The sequence below is a fragment of the Ambystoma mexicanum genome, chromosome 7q, assembly GCF_040938575.1.
Source record: "Ambystoma mexicanum isolate Mex_15411 chromosome 7q, UKY_AmexF1_1, whole genome shotgun sequence".
NCBI classification, from domain to species: domain Eukaryota; kingdom Metazoa; phylum Chordata; class Amphibia; order Caudata; family Ambystomatidae; genus Ambystoma; species Ambystoma mexicanum.
In genome coordinates, this window is record NC_090941.1 from 310,281,093 (window position 1) to 310,299,064 (window position 17,972).

Genomic DNA, 17,972 nt, shown 5'->3' on the forward strand with positions numbered 1-17,972 from the left:
CATGGCACAACATTGTGCTCAAGTGGCGCACCCCTGCCTCTTCCCCCTCTGTGGCGCCCTGGACACCCTGGAGTCCCCCTACTCCCTGGTCACCACGGCCACGTCCCCGACCACGCCCGCCATGAGGAGTACGCCCAGCTGAGGTGCACCTCACCTTTGGTGTCCTCCCAACCATGGCACAGATGTAGTAGTGCCGGCACAGATGGAGTAGTGCCAATGGGAGGTGTACACCACAATTGACCTGGGCAATTGGGGTGAAGGGGGTGGGAAGCAAGATGTTAACAGCCCCCCTGTACATGCAAGGCTGTATGTGACCCCGGTGATGTAGTGACGGGTCACGCAATGCTCAGGCACCCCAAAACTGCAGTAAAACCGTGCACGCAACCCTGCAGCCTACGTGCGTGGAATCAACCTCCCGCAGTACGAGGTAGCAACCAGTAACACGAATACCGCATACACGTGGGACACGCAGGCTACTATGACATCGAAAATGGGTGCGATACACAGGGGCACCCGCAGTGGGAAAAATAGTGTGTGCGACTCACCGTCTGACTAACGCGATGCAGAAAAACACGCGTAGCCAATACCCCCACCAAAAGAAGAGATACGTCCTTGATAGCTGTGAAGTTGTGATGGTGCGCGAAACAACAGGAAGCAGCAACACACGTCGGTCTCCACGAAAGGCACGTACAGCGAACTGCTGCCCCCGCTCACCTTTAACCCGTGCTGAGGGAAAGGCCCACGCGCGTCACGTCACTTACGCGCATGGGCCCTTTCCTCGGATTACACGCATTCCCACGCGGACGTGCAGTTTTTCACGCGCGCTGAAACGCCCATGCACGCCTGCGCGCGCCACGTCACAGAGGCGCTTGCGCTTGAAGGGCCTTCTGTCCAATGAAATCGCGTATGAGTGCAGACGCGCTTACACGCTAAGGGCCTTTCCTCGAATTACACACTGACGTGCAGAATTTTCATGTGCCAAATCACTCCGTATAAAGCTGGCCACGCTTAAGCACACAGAAGACCACGCTCCTGCCCAAAAGGCTGAATTACTGCCCCCCAGAGCCCCGAGCAGCCTCCCACGAGCCATCTGCTGCTGCCTGCCTGCCTGCCTGCTGCCACCGTGCCCTGCCATTTGGTGCCTGCACATCAGCCATCTGCAGGGGTCCAGTTGCTGTGTCCACCCCTGCTGGAACAGAAGACTCCCGGCTGGGATACCATCACGCCACAGCCCAGCCCCAGGACCCAGTTGCCCACCCACGCCTCCCTCGGGGGTCGCCATGTCGGGGCAAACACCATTCGAGACCACTGGCGACCCCCAGCCAGAGGGGCAGAGGGCCACCAGCTTCAGTCAGAAGGAAGTTGGTGTCCTGGTGGAGCATGTCCTGGGGCATTATGATGCCCTCTTCGGATCATCACGCGCCGACAAGGATGGAGGGGACAGGATCTGGTCGGACATCGTGACTGCCATCAATGCGGAGGGGGTGGCAGTCCGACTATTACATCATGTCAAAAAGCGATGGGAGATCTTCAGGTCCAGGACCCTCAACAAGGCCCAGCGCCTCTTGAAGGCAGCGGATGCTAAGGGGCGCCGGGGCCACTTGTCGGAAGATCAGATGAGGGTCCTGGAACGCATATCCCCAGCGCTCCACGTCCAGGTCCTTGAGAGGCAGACCCGTCTGGAGTCGAGCGGTAAGTGGCCAGGCATTGCTGTGTGAGACAGGGCATGTTGCAGTGTGCTGGTTGTCTGATACTTGCCTGTATGTGTGACATGGGCCATGTACGCGTGTGTGCAGGGACATCATGGTCATGCATGTGAGACCAGTAACGTGTGAAGCACCCGGTTGGTGTATGTGTTTAAATGCTACATGACATGGGGAGCCCTATGTGGAATGGACACATGAGAGCATGCCAGTCTCTGTTTCTGGACATGGGTGGGGGTGAGGGATGGTTGATGATGCCATGTACATGTATGGTTTCCAAGTCTGTGTGTCTGACCTGCGTGTCTGTGACTTGTTAACGCCATGGATGCATGACACATGTCTGTGTCAATGTTCAGATCCACTGATGTAGCCTAGCTATCCTTGCATCCACTGTGTCTGGGGTATACGAGTCCAGATGGATGAAAGTACGGTGAAGTGTGTGAATGTGATAGGCATGACCCATGATGCATGTGAGTTCAAAAACAACATTGTATGTTTCAAGAGTCCCTTGGACATGTTTGCTTATGTCCATAGCATGCACCATGCCTGTTACTGCATGTGTTTTGCCTGCACTGACCCATGTGTTGTAGAGGGACATGATGGAAGTGATCTTTGACAGTGCCACTCATCTGCTATTGCTTCCTGTCTAGGGGACTATTGTACAGTACCCTGATGTTTCTGTTCTATGTCTCCCTCTACGCAGCGCAAAGTGAAGAAGATGGCGGAGACGGCGCTGTGAAGCAAAGCGGTGGGGATGCCCCCACAGCTGCAGCGGAAGGGGTGGGTGAGCCCCCACAGGGGCTTGCAACGGCGGAAGACGGTGTGGAGCCATCCAGGTTGGTGGTTTCCACAGAGGAGGAGGAGGCCGCTACTGAGCCGCACATGGGGCCTGGTGGGGGCATCCCTGCTGGTGCAAGTGGTGCAGTCCAGGGGCAGGGGCAGGAGGCAGCACATGTTGCCGTGGAGGTGCCTGTGCATGTCACTGTCCCTGACACTGTGACTGCACCACCATGCACCAGCAGGGATGCCCCATCCCAGGCCCGTCCGCAGGTAGGGGGGATGTCCATGTCATCTGACTCCCCTCCACCTGCGGACGAGGGGACCCCTGGCCGTATGGAGAATGTCCTGATTGGTTTCGCTTTGCGCACGGGTGTCATTCGTGATGAGGTGCGTGCTTCCCGGGGGGAGCACGCACGTTATCACAAAGAGCACCGTGCCAACGTGGCCCAGTTGGGAGCAGTCGTGGTCGGGGGTCTCGTACATGTGTCGGGCACTTTGGCGACCCTCTCCTCCTCTGTGGAGGCTATGCACCAGTCGTTCTCCATGCCGTCTTCCGGCCCAGATGCCACCAGGGCCCCCTGTGGACCTGCCCCGACCAATGCAGCCAACTCGGTGGGGATCCCATCCCTGCCACAGTCGGGAGTCGGAGGTCCAGCAGGCGTGGACACACCAGCAACTGGACCCCAGCAGATGGAGGATGTGACGGCATCATCGGGCAGGGCACGTGCACAACGGCGTCGGTGGATTCCATCAGCCTGGATGCCGTCGTGCTGGCACAGGCAGTTGCGTCAGAGGCAACGGCATGCTCGACGTCGGAGGCATCATGGCTCGGGGCCATCAACATCAGGGGTGCAGGCATCGGCCGGAGGGCAGGAGAACCCTGGAATAGGAGTGGCTTCCGTGTGGGAGTGGTTGGGCCAGCAGATAGGTGCAGAGCAGCAGCGGGCAGAGGGGGAACGGCTCACAATGGTCAGGGCGGAGAACTCCATGCGGAGGGCGCTGAGGCGGGCTGAGTGCCTCAAGGATCTTGTGCGCTGAATTCTATGAATTACCCCCTTAGTGTTTTTTTGCTCCAATGTAATATTTGAAATTACATGTTGTTGTTTTGTTCCTTCTTTTTCTGATGATTGCAAATAGCACAGCCAAGTTGATGCATTGCTAATGTTTTTTGTCTTTTGCATGTGAATGTTTCATTGTGTGCTGTTGTTTTCATATGAGCATATAAAGTACATGATTAAAAACGTACATTTATAGTGTGGCCTAGTAAATTGTGGATATACAATATTGAGCCTGATTTGTTGATTTATTTGGTGATCCAATACAACTGATGCAAAAACGGAGTTTGAACGTTATTATACTAGACCTGTGTCGCCCTAGCTAAATTCCCCATACAAAATGATATAACAGTGAGCTAGTTCCCCACGTTTTAGAAAAAATAAAATCAGAGAAGCACATGCTCTTGCACATGGGGAAAGGGGCCTAGATAAAATCCCCTACAGGGCTCTGCTTAACTTTAGACACTGAAAGTATGCACATTTAATACCATACAGCCACATGCAAATTACATGCACAATTGTCAGATTTGCTCAAGATACATTCAATACATGGCTTCTTGTCTGTACCATTGGATTATTGCAGTACACATGTTTACATTAGATACACATTTGATGGTGGGACTATATAGCCATCTGTAGGGATAAATGCCTCATCCTCCATGACATCACCAATCTCCAAGGCTCCTGGTGCTCTATAGAAAGAAAACCTGCTCCCACCCAGCTGCGTCCCTGAATATCCATTTCCCTGCCAGAAGGAGTCCTGTGTGCCTGACCTTGACTCCAGCAGTGATATTGTGGGTTGTGAGCTGGAGGGGGACATATAGGTAGCCACCTTCCTATCCATGAACACAACTGCCATCCAATCTAGTGTGAATCAGATGTCTTTGACTCATTTTCAAATCAATAAAATTGAATCAATCTTTATTACTGCATGAAAATCATTAGTGACCTCCTCTCAGCCAATCCAAATGTTTAGAGTGCAGTCAATAACTAGTGTTATTGACTGTATTCTGAACATTAGATATTCAAGCAAAACAAACAAGGTGATGGCTGTAATGTTCAAAATTAATCTTAACCTCTGGCATGGCTCTGGGCAACCCTCCAGGACATCGTATTTCAGCTTGCCAAGCCATTACAGAAAGGCGAAAGACCTATGCAAATCAGGCTTGGTCCCACCTCAAAAGGGCAGTCCAGCCTGAATTGCTAGGTCACATCCCTTCTGCATGAGACCTCAAGCATCCCCAGACATGTTTTCGGCCTCATTAGATCTTCAAGGGCAGACAGGAAAGCAACAATGCAGTTTACAGGTAAGATTAACAAATCACTTCCTCTCTGGGAAGATCTCTTTTTTGCTGCAACATCCTATTTTACACATAAAAGAACAAGCTCAAATATGTAAACATGCTTTAACTTTCTCACTGAGAAAAGGTTTACTTTTACAACAAATGCATGCTCATGATGAACCTGTTTCAGTTTTACAATTAAAATGCTTAACATAAGAAAACAATCATGATGTTTAAATACTAAAAAATATCACATTTTTGTGCTTCACTACCAAAACCCCAACACATGTATTGCTAATAACACTATGCGCTGATTGCCGTCCGGACCCCAGGAAGAGTCATTATCACGTGGGATAGTTACCCTTTACAAAGATATGAACCTCAGCTTCGCCTCGGGTCATAACTTGGTGGAGGGTCATTATGCCACGATAACAACCCCCTCCCCGTCTGGAAGGCTATATTATTAGGCACTTTGCCCTAAATAATATACACACAAAGTAAAAGCATTCTAAAAACATAGTAGTATAAAACTATAAAATAATATCATAAAACATAAAACAATCTACAGTGTTCTCTTCATCACCCTCAACTTCCTGCACTTTCTCTGCTGCCAAGTACATTTAAGTATTGGGAGGTGTCAAACACCACCACCTCGCTGGAACCAGAGAGGACATATAATAGTGCTTCTGGGAACTGTCTTTCCCCAGCCTCTCTTAAGAATGTTGCTAAGCAGGATTCCATCTTGTGTGAGTAGCTCGTACAAAAATATATTCTTCATCTGGACCACATTGACGAAGGCAATCCAGCTGCGACAAACCCATACAGGCTCCCAGCTTAATTCTGAGCATTAGTTACCCCTTGAGGTCACCAGTAAAAACAGAGAGCTAAATTTAAGATTCTGGATCCTGGATAAGTAATTCTCCACCCAGTCTAACATAATACAACCCAAATAATTCATACAGGTTATCAATGTTCCTGCCTCAAAGAGCCCAGCCTCTGGTCGATCTTCTCATTGGTTTTTCTTAGAATACAAATGCCCCCTTCCTAGTGGATTCAGAATTCTTCAATCACATCCTTAAACAGAGACTTAACAGGTCTGTCCTAATGTACCCCCAAAAACACACAATTTGAGGTGGTACCTCCCTCCAAGTTCTTATCATTCTTATTATCATCTGTGATGAATCTGGACTAGCCGTCCCTTCTCCCCAAAGGGGAGCTATGCCCTTTGAGGCTAGGGAGGTGAGCCCGCTCGGCAAGATCTTCCCTAGGGGTCTGGGAAAGTGGGACCTCAAAGGGAGTGACTCCCCTCTTGGGGAAAAGGATTCCTATTCCACCCTGAACACCCTGTCCAGAACACATTATCCACCTACCTTGGAATCAGAAAAACTGTAGTTAACCCTGTTTTGAATTTACTAAATAGTGACATGTCTTCAATCTCTTTGCCTTTATGAAATCCGGGATGCCATCTCAACACCAGAGTCAAAGAAGAATGACACACCTCTTTTGTTTGTGATGATTTACTTAAAACCATGAGGAACCTTGAATGAAGCTGAGTGAATCTTGCAAGACAACGCTAGACCACAAAGCCAGCAGTAGTATTGAGAGTGAACAAATCACTCACAAAATGCCACGAGGCTGTCTCCCTGACGAGTGAAGAAGCCAAGATTGAGAAAGAAAATGGAGACCGTAAAGTGACCATCCTGTCTGGTTGCACCGCAAAATGGAAGCCATGGTGGGCCTGGCACCCGTTAACTGACACAGAGACCAGACTGCAGTGGATGGATAGAAATTCCGAGCTCCGCACTTGCAGTGTATTAGCTGCCGAGCAGCAGAAGGGAAACAAACACCACCCAAGAGCTAATGCCGTTGAGAGGGGCCCACAGTGATTTTCGAGGCTGGGAAAGCAATCAAGGTTACGAGAGCCTGATAAAACAGAGCGGGCAGACACCCTACCTAAGCCAAGTTGAAGCAAGCCTTTTAGCGGGCTAGAGGACTTCGAGAGCCCTGAGAAACCGGGAGACTTTAACATTTGCGGCTGCGAAAGCCACAAGGTTTATGGAAGCTAAGAAAACGGAATGGGAGACACCCCACCAAGACTGCCAGAGGACTTGAAGACTTTTGCAATTCCAAGAAACAGAACAAACAGACGAGTAGAGCATGAGAACCTGGAGCATTCCAGCCCTTAAGTACAAAACAAAAACATTGTCGAGCACTGAGTCAGAAATCATATGGCATTGATATTTGGCATACATAATCTGTAAAGAGGTTGTGAACTGTATTGTGGGACACTGAAAATCTTTTAAAACCTATTGAAAAGAGATCCAAATAATTCAGAGAAGCAGAGGCCAAGGACATAGTCTATTGCTCCGGCCTCCTTTTTTTATGGTTGTTATTTTTTCCTAAGTGGTAGGGCTAGTTTGCTAATAAGATTTGGACTAAGGACTAATTTGTTTGGCCCTTGACAAGCACCTTTATTTTTAGTTGGTTGGGCAGGGAACTTCCCTCATAGTAGTAAGGCTAGATAGGCATGTTATTTTAATTTTAATAAACATCCAGCTAACATGGCGTATATTAGTCTGAGTCCATCTTTTTGCATGCTACAGAGCCTGTAGATGTGGCAATCAGGAAATTCCATTCCCACTTACCAATATTTTGCTATTTTATGGTTGGGAACCAATACTGTCTCCCACACGATCACAATGAAAAACTCTTGAACAGGAGATTTCGGGAGATGATGTGTTCCCCCAAACCTCCCAACATAGAAGCATTCGTCTGAAGTGTCTCACATTTGGGTGGTGGCACCTTCCTTAGGGTTCATTTTCACCTTCCCAACAAACCAAAAAAAAAAAAACATTTATTCATTGAGATCATCTTAAAATGTCCTAATTCACCCCCCTTTAAGATTCACCAGGCTGAGATGCATGTGTGATGGCGTGTGCAGCTGGTCTTTTAGAATGCCAACTATCCTTGGACTAAAAATGTGTCCCGGTGTAGGAGGTCCTTGGGTGTAGGGCACACTTCCTTCTTCCGTCACCTGCCAGCCCTGATTTGCGGGGGGTGGTGGCCCAGCTTCAAACAATGCATCCACAGAAGTGTCTGTGCTTGCAACAAGGCACACAATGCAATCTCTCTTCATATAAAGAATAGACTAATGGATTTTATTGAACAAATGTTGACAAACATTAGCTCTCTTAAACTCTCCTAAGGATTATTTGTGTCTTTTTTAGCATCAGGTGAATTGGCACAGAAAGGACGATTATGTAATTGTTTCTCCACTGAAGTATATGTTCTTGCTCACTATCAACTAAAATGAATAGCAGATGTGAAACATTTAATGTGTTGATAGATTTTAAAAACCACCAAGTAAACAAGTTATGAAATGGTATTTCAGAAAGATGTTTTAACTGATTTATATATAATTAAACTATATAAAAAAAGTAGTTCACATTAAAGAACACTTTTTTGTCCAAGTGCAAAAACTGTTGAAGTGAATGCTTGGAGTCATGCTGCCACGGTCTACAATGGCTGCTCACGATCATCACATCATGTTTACATATGAGCGATAACTTCACAGGTCCCACGCGCACACTGTCCTTCAGATATGTGTATAAAACTAATCCTCTGCTGAGGACACTGCATGACTTCCGGCAAAGTCCACACCTGCTTATGGAGCTTAAGAAATAATCAGCATTGTGTGGAGGGAAGACAGGCAGAGAAGTACTTATGAATATAGAGCTGCGTGCCCTCACTTGTCTAATAACCCCACACAGATATTGATATGACTTTTAAAATTGAAAAATGTTTCTCAAAGTAGAGGAAATAGTTCATTGAAATGTATATTCAGAAATGCGTCTCTTTTAATGTCTGAGGGTTCCACTTATAGTTTTGATTAAAGAGCATAGCTGATTCTGGATTTATAGTCTGGTTTCTCTGTGCTGGAAGGAAGCTTTTTGAATGGTCAATAATTTAGTTTCTTGTGAAGTTAGCGTATCTCATAATGGTAAGCGACGATAGGGAATTGTACATATCTGCAATGCGTGATTTTGTGTATTCGTTTGTATTCGTTTCCTACACACCTATGTCGGATAACAACATTTGCAAGAGGCAGTGGCACCCAGTATTGCATAGTCAGAGCACCTGATATAAAACGATAATATGGCAATGCCTGCCACCCCCTCAAATGAGAAGCAGTGATTAAAGCAAGCTTGCCTGCAGCACACATGTTGTTTGAGATTGCTTTTGTTGCTGAATGAACCCCTGCAAGCCCAATGCAACACAGCCCCATGCTATTGGTTTGCAGGCAGGCTGAGTTAGTTGGAAGGGTAGTCTATGTCATGCGCCTCCATCATTTCTAAAAGCTCTGCCTAGATGGGTAGTGGCACATTGTCGTGAGGAGATGCACTGCCTGACATCTAAGTAGAAGGAGGCTGCAGAAACACTTGTGCCCACCACTCTATTGCAGTGCAGAAGACTTTCCAGGTGTCATCCCGCTAACTTAGAGTTTTGCACAGAAGAAGAGAGGTGAAGGTCAAACAAGGTTTGAAATTGTGTGCTATCTGAGGTTTATTCAAATATTGCAATGTGCGCATACAGGTGTTGTCATGTCCGATAGAGGTATCAATACAATACCTACCTTAATATCCCTATTCTCCAGGATAAAAATCAGTCATGTTAGGTTTTGCATCACAAGTAAGCTACATCTTGTCACTATATCCACCTTAACTGACCCCTCAAAAATGCCCATCAGGACTATTTTACTGCAAAACACTACACTTGGGGTCCATATAATTTTTCCACTGAGAGTTTTCCATTCATAAAGCCTTTGAAGTGAAGCCTTTCGGTCAGTGTTTGGGCCTTAATGGACATTTTTCTTTAGGGTGGTAGATCATCACACACTCTTCCCGCCCATCTCATTTTGCCCCTTGAATACTCTATCCATATTATTCAAGTGCCTAATTGGCTATTTATTCTTATAGCAAGGATACCTGAATTCTTGAAAACCTGTTAGCTTCATTGGTGGCCTGAAGAAGATACACCAAATATAAATCAGTTCATGGCTGTTTGAGCATTGGCAGCAATGTTTGGGGGATGGGTGAGACCCCACAGGCAATGCCAGAACTGTAACTTCCTGTGCACTGTTGTTTTAGATGTTGTGTTATTATTTTAGTTTATAGACTAGACACACAGACTATTGGTTTGACCTGCCAGTATTTTCATCAAACTCCACTTTTCAAAGCCTAAACATCACCCACAAGGTTTCAAAATTCCATGGGGCTGTGTGGTAGGTTTTGCAGCAGAGAATAGAGATGTAACCAATTGAAAACACTTGAGCGAGATCCCATGAGCACCTGACAGGTTTAATATTGGACAGAAATATTGCCATGGCGCTAGCACAAGAAAATCCAGGCACCAATTAGTTGTACCTTTGTGTGAATTATTAACGTCATTAATAACTAACCTATACAGTTTCTTGACAAACATAGAAAGAATTTTTCCTTGCAATATAGTGCCTCTTTATTCTCGAATAGAAGTATGTAAAGAATAATCTCACTCTTTTGCTTAAAATGTATTTATATTCTCTTTTGGAGATAATATATTAGAATTATAAATAGTATACGCAAACAATATGTAGTCCCAATATTATTGATAATGTAGTTGAATATAGTCCTAGGACCTTAAGCTTCTCCAATTCACTTCTAGAATTCTAATGCCTAGACCAATGTGTGTATATCCATCTAAAATAAACCACTGTAAAACCTCAAAATATACTCACAGTAGTGCTGTCAGGATTGGCGAGGCGTTAGACAGGTGAAATAATGCCAGTAACTTCAAAGGCATTAAATTGAAAGGGATGAAAAACGGTATCAAAACCTCATGGCTGCTTAGGGAAGATAACTAAAAACAATCTAAGGCCATGGTTTAAAACGTGTAAGCTGCAATCCCCTTCCTGTGTTCCTCTTTTCTTTCCACTATTGCATATGTGGGTCCGCTTATCCGGGCCACTGAATGGCTAGGAGAAGCACAGGCTTTTATAGGTGTTTGTCCCGCTTTAATGTACGATAAACTCAGCCGTTTTTCTTTTATACACAAAAACAGAATGGTTAGAAGCTAACTTTAAAAAAGTACACCAAAATACATTTTGAGCACCACATACCGTGGGTAATAATAAGCAGTGCTCAGATAACTCAGGGTTCGTAGCGCTATATAAATGCAAAATTATAATGATTTTTTATTATTATTTTTTATTATTTATTATTATTATTATTATTATTATTATTATTATTATTATTATTATTATTATTAGGGCCCGTACTGCTTATCCAAAACCATGCAAAATAAATATGTGTGTAAAATAGTTAAACAATGCTCAATTCAGCCCCCAAAGTAAAGAAGCAGGCAAAAAAGTAAATTTTGGAAAACATGGCAAATCTGCTCTGCTCTGGTAAATGGATTAAAATAGCTACGTCTTTTTACTAAAGCTAGCCAGAATCTTATACAGTGATATGATTTCGGATCTGTCTTCCAGCTCCACCATTCTGCATGGTGCCTGATCACTAGAAAACTCAGGAACTCTGTGTTTTCACTCTTCTCTTTAAATTCTGAATTCTTATTTATCAAAACCTTGCATATTTAGTTTCCAATACAATCCAGAACTGTGGGAATTAGTGCTGTAATCTTTCGTTTTTATTTGATAAAGCTCCTTGGAGGACTGTTACCCTTTGACTTTCCATTGATTTCAAGAATTAACAGTGGATACGTCAATTATGGTCTGTAATCTGGATCTCCTCCCAAAACATGAAAACTCGGGCTTCCCTTATGTGAAATCACAAAACAAGAAACTGGGCCTCATTACGAGGCTAGCGGCAGCAGAATGAACATTTCCGGTAAAGGACCGGCACTGTTCATTCCGGGCTGCCACATTACGAGGACTGCAGAGGGTCCCGTTCAGGATGCCTGGCCAGACCAGATGTACAGGGCGGGACCCGCTAACAGTCCAGAATGCTAACAACAGGCCCGTCATCAATGGGCCCGTTGTTAGCATCCTCCCCATTCCCATTGAGCCCTATGGGGGTTCAATGGGAATGGGGACGTAGCGGGTCCGGGTCCCACGAAAGGGAATTACCGGACCCTCCAAGGTCAGAATGGCCCGGTAAATCCCCTTTTGCGGGACCTGGCCCAGACCCGAGCTTGGGGGTAGCCATGCTGCTAAAAACGGCATGGCTACCTCCAAACTCGTAATGAGGCCCACTGACTGTGAGGTCTGTTTCTCATAGGGTTAACATTGATTGAAAAAATAACAGTGCAACTGTCAGTCAAGATGGTGCCAGAATCTAATCTAAAGCTTCATCCAATGAGAACTCCCATAAAACCATATCCAATCTGCTTAAGAAGCACTGATACACTAGGGAAATCTAGCTAACTTTAAAACGTATCTAGCAATTGCTAAATGGCATGCACTCTACGACATGTAAATATTCTACAGCTAATGAACTGAAGATCATCAGGCGTTAATTAAGTAACAGTTAGTAATACAATAAGCGAATATGATATACAACACTCATCAACAGAAACAAACATTGACATGTTACTCTCTCTAGATGAGGATTCACAAAATGTCACAAATATCCATGCAAGACCTGCATACAAATACTCTTTACACTTTCCGGAAGAGATTATAGACCTCAGTTCGGTAGATGTATTTCAAAGGGAATAGAATACATCATTTGTACAATGTAAATAATAAATAAAACCATGCAAACTTAAAGCAGTGAACTAACCAATGCAAAGTAAATGTGTTCATGCATTTGATATCACTAATCAAAGACTCATTCAATAGGCACAACTCTGTATCGGGAGTCACAGCATTGTTTATCCTATTATCTAGGATACAAAGTGACATGTCTATGTCACTCATGCTTCAAGCAGGCCCTATCCATCCACCAAATAGTGAATGGAAAAATGGTGGAACCTCCTATCATCTTTCTTTCATTATTCCCAGCAAATAGTAAACAAAAGCAACACTTCCCCCACTGTCCAACAGCCTCCTGCTCAATCCCAAGTACCATTTGTAACAGATTAAATGCCATCCTCCTCTCATGCACTCAGGGCACGAACAACATCCCTCTTATAATCATGCAGCAAGAAACGCCTCCCTGCCGGTGAATGCGCAGCATCTACAATGCATGGGATCATCTAAGTGGGAGTGACAGAGCCAATCCCAAGAATAGCCATGTCGCTGGTCCTGGGGAAGGTAAATAAGTATACAGAGTAGGATGTGTGACAGGCCCCACCCCATATCAAGTCTTAATGACCCTGAAAAGGCTGCCTCTCTTCCTAACCTTGGGCTCTGGAGACCACAGGGTGAATGGATAGGTTACCACACTTCATTTACATTGTCTCTGATTCCCTCATCTCTGTAAGGACTGTGGAAAAGGTTGAAGCAGATGAAGGAAGGCGAATGAGGTCCTTCTCTTCAGTCGAGACAGGATGCCTGATCCTCTACACTACTGCGTTTTCACAGAAGCCTATCATGACTTTGTACACAGTTGATAGGTTGCAGGGTATACAAAGGACCTTAGCTCTGCCACCTTCAAATTATTGCAAAACAAGAGGCTCATTCATAGTTAGTGGGTAGATATTCCATCCGTGTGTCAAACGTAAAAGTACTGAATTGCACATCACGCAAACCGGCAGCATTATTTATCGACAGACTATGGCCCTCATTTCAAGGTGGGCGCAAAGGGATACTGGGCACCAGTAATGACACTGGTGCCGGTAATCCCTTTCCGCCCTATTCCGAGGTCCCTTTGCGGGTCCTTCCCTTAACGCTTGGTTTTACCAGGCGTTAAGGACGGGACCCTCAAAGGGATACCGGGATCAATAACGGTACCGCAATTTGCGGTACCGTTATTGACGCCTTCCCATTGAGCCGTATGGGGGCTCAAATGGGAATGGGGAATGGCTTTACAAATGGGGACTTACCGGTCCCGCCAAGGTCGGACTGACCGGTAAGTCCCCATACCACCAAGTCGGTGGCGGTACCGGTATTGTTGCTAGTCATGGAGCTAATAGCGCCATGACTAGCACCAACCTCGGAATGAGGGCCTACGTGTCAATAAAAACATAGAAAGCAGTACCACTGCTGTGTTTTTGCAAAAGTACTCTGTACTTGACATTGATTGTGATGCAGTGTCAAAATATTTGTTTGAAATTGACAGTGTTTCCGAATAGAAAGCATGTTTTATGTTTCCAAAGGTGCCTTCAATTTATCGACTCTCCTTTAGGTAGGTCTAGAAAAAAACTTCTCCTGCGGGGCCAATTTTCTCTACCAAATGTTATTATCTCAGCCTGACAAAATCAAAGTAAGAGCACATTAGAAACAGAGCATCTTGAACACAGTGTTCCACATTGTCTCTGCATCCTGTACTCCACCTAAGCACTACCGTGTTTTCCGTTAGATATGTTGTCACATTTTTAATTGTATGTAGAGCTTGTATGATGTGTGTTGTGTTTGATGACTGTGTACTCGAATAAACATTATCACTACTAGAGGCCTGGGTGAAAACATTCTTCTGATGTGGAGCAAACATATTTGCCGATTTTTACTCTCAGTGGAGAATTCTCTGCATAGTGAAATAGAGAGCGTTTTGTTTATAGGTTCCCGACACCAAGAACTTTCTCTGGCAACATTTCAGGAATGAGGAGCGACATGTCCACATGTGAAACGTTTAAACTTGCTTGGCTACAATCTTAGATAATGGTCCTCATTAATATTAATGGTGGATGCTGTTGCCAGACAACTCGCGCTGTAATATAATCAAACCTACAAAAAATGTGTACACAAGATGAAAAAAGGGATCAATGATAAAGGAATTATAATTGCTTTCGGTCATGCCATTTTGCTAAAAAGCATTTATTTCTCATGTTTTACATCTTTATTAAGGCGTGCTCTTTAGACTGTTCTAAACATACCTTTTTAAAGTGTGCATTTTTAAAATTGCATGGGCAAATCTGTTCATTTTTTATTAAAATGTGTATCAAAACTTGTATATATGTAGGTGATTTGGATCACGCCCCTATGGGCACCAGCATGTTTCATATATTAAAGTGATTTTCAGAAATCACGCAAAGGAAGGCCTGAAATGAATATGGGTAAAACGAAGCTTCGCCTGGGCCTGTGCGTAATCGTGGCAAAATATCGGTTCTAATCTGTACCTGCTTCTCAAATGGAGGATCCTGAGGCAACAGCGACGAGTGCACACCCATCATGGCTGCCGACAAGCAGAGCTCCTTCGTTTCTGTGTACCCGAGGGAGCTACTGGAGTAGTGGAGGAAAGGTCCTGACCTGCTCACTGCATTAGCGGGTTGCTGTTGTGAACAGGGGTGGACTGGCCTATACGGAACTCTGGAGATTTCCCGGTGGGCCTCTGCACCCTGGGCCTCTTTTCTGTGGTATTTCCAAATTTTCTCATAGGAAAAGCATTGGGCTTGCTGAAAATGTGTCATATGGGGGCACTTTGAACTTTTTGACCAGGGCCTCTTTTGGTCCCCAGTAATTTTTTCCAGGGCCTCTTTTAGTTCCCAGTCCAGCCCTGTTTGTGAAGCTGTCCAGTGGATCTCCTGCAGAGAAGAAGACATGGCCATAAGCGGGTGCAGGGCTTGCAAGGCTCAGTGGCTTCTCCCTCAAGTGAAGCGTGATTGTAGAGGAGCCCCTCTGGAGGCCAGGACCCCTGGAGTATGGTCCACTCGCACCTGTGTGCCCTTCTTGCAGTGTGAGTACTGATGTGAACTGCAATTGGCTGCATCAGTCGATCTCTGCCTGGAGGTAGACCCCTGTGCCGTACTGGTAGGCTGAGGTGAAGCAAAGGGGAACAAGTGTGTTCCTCAAGGCCCATGGTAATACTGCCTGAGGTGTGGATAAGGATATCTAGCTCCTGGGAGATAGGCCTTTAAATGGATATAGATAAATGGTGGCAGACTATTTGCTCTCTCTCATCTATATTTATAAAAGTGAAAATGTGTTTGTTTGTGGTGGGATTTGTGGCAAAGTGTTGTTCCTTATACAATTCCCCACTGTTTCACCAAGCTGCACCAAATGTTGCATAGTTGCCTGTTAGGACCCTTCAGACATTACTAACTACATGGCATTTGGACACCTAAGCCCTTTCCCCAAATTTCAGCAAAAGTCAAAATGTGTTCATGGGTTTGTGGCGAAGCATTGTTCCTTTTACAATTCCACACTGTTTCACCAATCTGCATCTCATTTTGCATAGTTAACTGTTAGGACCCTGCAGACATTACTGGCCACATGACATTTGGACACTCCACTCTGTTCCAGAGATTTCAGCACAAATCATCATGTGTCTGTGGGTTTCTGGGTTTGTGGCTTAGCAAAGCGTTGTTCCTTTTAGAATTCTACACCGTTTCACCAATCTGCACCACATTTTTGATAGTTACCTGTTAGGACCCTCCAGACATTACTGGCTACATGACATTTAGTCACCCCATCCCATTCCCCCAGATTTCAGCACAAGTCAAAATGTGTTTGTGGGTTTGTGGCTTCCCGAAGCCTTGCTCCTTATCCAATTCCACACGGTTTCCCCAATTTGCACAACATTTTGCATAGTTGCCCGTTAGAACCCTCCGGACATTACTGGCTACATGGCATTTGGACACTCCACCCTTTTCACTGGATTTTAGCACCTTCACACATGCAATGGTTGCCTGAAATCAGTAAAGTATCAATGTGGCTGCAGAAGGACCGGTCCTGACACGAGGAACACAACTCGAAATCAAGGTCCTAGGATGCACGGTTTCCAAGATATTTGCATGAAAATGCACCACAATGAACTGCACCACGCCAGGGTGAGGTGACAGGTCTGAAGAGAGCCCAGAAGGTCTCAGGATGCAGCAGCACACCAACTCTCTGCTCCCCCCAAAGTCTGCTCTGGGTATTTTTCAAAAAAGGCAGCAGGCGCCCCTCTCCAGAAAGAAAATGGCATGATAACCTGTTCTGTTGTTTTTTCCCAATTTGAGAGTCCGCAGCCATCACTTTTTGATCACTGTACTTTTCACAGATGGGAAATATATTATTTGAATATCAGTCTTTGCTCCGCCCACATGGGCAGTCCAGCACCGAAATTCTATGGCAATTCCAGTCTGAACAAGAGTACCAACAGTAACCCCATATGCTTGTTTCAGCCTTGCTGGGCCTCATTAGTGAGGTGGAGCTGTCCCTCTCTGAGCAAAGTGAGCAGGTGGTCCACCTCTGGGTTCCCCCAGGTCATCATGTCTGTCTGCAGAACCCATTCAGAGAATGGATACTTTTGCTAGTTTAATATATTATAATATGTAGTCTGCCACTGTTCATCTAGATTGAGTTAAAGGCCTGTCTCCCATTTTTGTTTGCAGCATGCCATGAGGTTGGTCTGTGAGTCTGCAGCTGTGCATACAGCCTGAATACCATCTGTAGGGCTACAGCTGCTATGAAAACTGATTGGACTATTACAATCATTGTAAGGTGGCCATTTCCATGTCAATGTGGTTTTCATTATATGATAATACAACATTGTGTTTTCTGAGTAAGTTACATGCAGCAACACAGTATGTAGTGAAATAAATCCCCCATTTTTAAGACATTGTTCCCAACAGGAAATTCCTTTAACCTCCCAGTATCATCTTTATCGAATGCAACCTCCAGGCCTGTGGACCGCCAGATATGCAACTGGGGCTTAAACAAATGCCTATCTCCCATGATAGCAATTAGCCACTTCCATGCTCAATGTGCTCAATTAGGTGGGGACATCGGCTGCTGAGGCCTTTGATATTTGGAAAAGACTACTGTGTTCAAAGCTCAGTTACAAACTTTCAGCTTCTATTCTAGCATGCAGTCCAGCTTTCTTTCCTTGATCCAGTATAAAGAATATATGGCTGCCGAAACAAGATAATAATCCAAATGGTTAGGAATGGATAACACCCACCTGTAATACAGCCTAGCTAGCAAACTCTATTGTCACCTGGGAGTTTTCCGATCCCATAATAGTTTAAACAGATGACTTGCTTACTTCTAAAGAAATCAGAGGGCAGGACTATCGGAAGTGCCTGAAATAGATACTGAAATGTAGGAAGGACCAACATTTTAATAATCGCCA